Genomic DNA, 1,087 nt, shown 5'->3' with positions numbered 1-1,087 from the left:
CGGGGAGAAAGAGCATACCCTGTTAACTGGGCAAGACAGAGATTTAGCACGTGGGCCCTGGGGTTAAATTCTGTTAGCAGTAAGTCTCCAAGATTAGGTAATAAAAACCTTTCACTTCCTTGAGCACCTATACATTTGAGGCTTTTCTATATTAGTTATACCTGTGGAAGAAGCATTAATGACAAGTAGCAGTGTGTGCACGAGCCAAAATACACAGCAATTGTGTCTGCAATGTAAGCTAAAATCGACCAGGGCTGCCTGGCTATGGCACTAGCAACACAATGACCAAGGGAGGTGTTCTCTGGCAAGGCAGCCCAGATGGCCATGCCTATAAGGTCTGGCCTCTCTTCTGTTCCTTTCATATTATTAATAACTAGCTAATTACAACAGTATCATTACAACTGGAAGTTTGTACTGTTTGACCAATATCTCCCCATTTCTCCCAACCCCCAGCCCCTGGTCTCTGTATCTATGAACATATTTTTTTGATTCCCCATATAAGTAATATCACACAATAATTGTCTTTCTCTGTCATATTTACTACACTAACATAATGCCCTCAAGCTTTTCTTGTTGTTGTTGTACTTTTATTTTTTAAATATGGAATGCTTCAAGAATTTATGTGTCATCCTTTTGCAGGGGCCATGCTAATCTTCTCTGTATCATTTCAGTTTTAGTATATGTGCTGGCAAAGTGAATACATGTCCTCAAGTTTTATAGTTTCATGCATGCTGTCACACATGGTAGATGTTCTTCATCATGGCTGAATACCTCACTGTGTACATATGTGTATATGTATATGTATACATAGACATACATATATACATGTATAAAAACATATACAGTGTGTGTGTGTGTGTGTGTACACATCTACTTTATCCATTTTCCTGTTAACAGACACTTAGGTTAGATTGTTTCCACACCTTGGCTACTGTGCACAATGCTGCAATAAACATGGGACAGCAGATACGTCTTTGATATTCTGTTTTTGTTTCCTTTGGAAATACACCCAGAAGTGGGATTACTGAGTTTTATGGTAGCTCTATTTTTAATGTTTTTAAGAACCTCCACGTTGTTTTCCATAGTG

At 38.5% G+C, this 1,087-nt stretch overlaps 1 non-coding gene across 1 annotated transcript; it reads right to left on the bottom strand.

The window, feature by feature from the left end:
• Nucleotides 1-594: 594 nt before the first annotated feature.
• Nucleotides 595-701, bottom strand: LOC118621317. The gene has a single exon (XR_004957670.1). It is a non-coding gene; the product is annotated as a U6 spliceosomal RNA (small nuclear RNA).
• Between the last annotated feature and the right edge of the window lie 386 nt (nucleotides 702-1,087).

This window comes from Molossus molossus, unplaced genomic scaffold (assembly GCF_014108415.1).
Source record: "Molossus molossus isolate mMolMol1 unplaced genomic scaffold, mMolMol1.p scaffold_m16_p_1, whole genome shotgun sequence".
NCBI classification, from domain to species: Eukaryota; Metazoa; Chordata; class Mammalia; order Chiroptera; family Molossidae; genus Molossus; species Molossus molossus.
The sequence above is the reverse complement of the archived record's forward strand: the minus strand, read 5'-3'. Positions and strand labels throughout refer to the sequence as shown.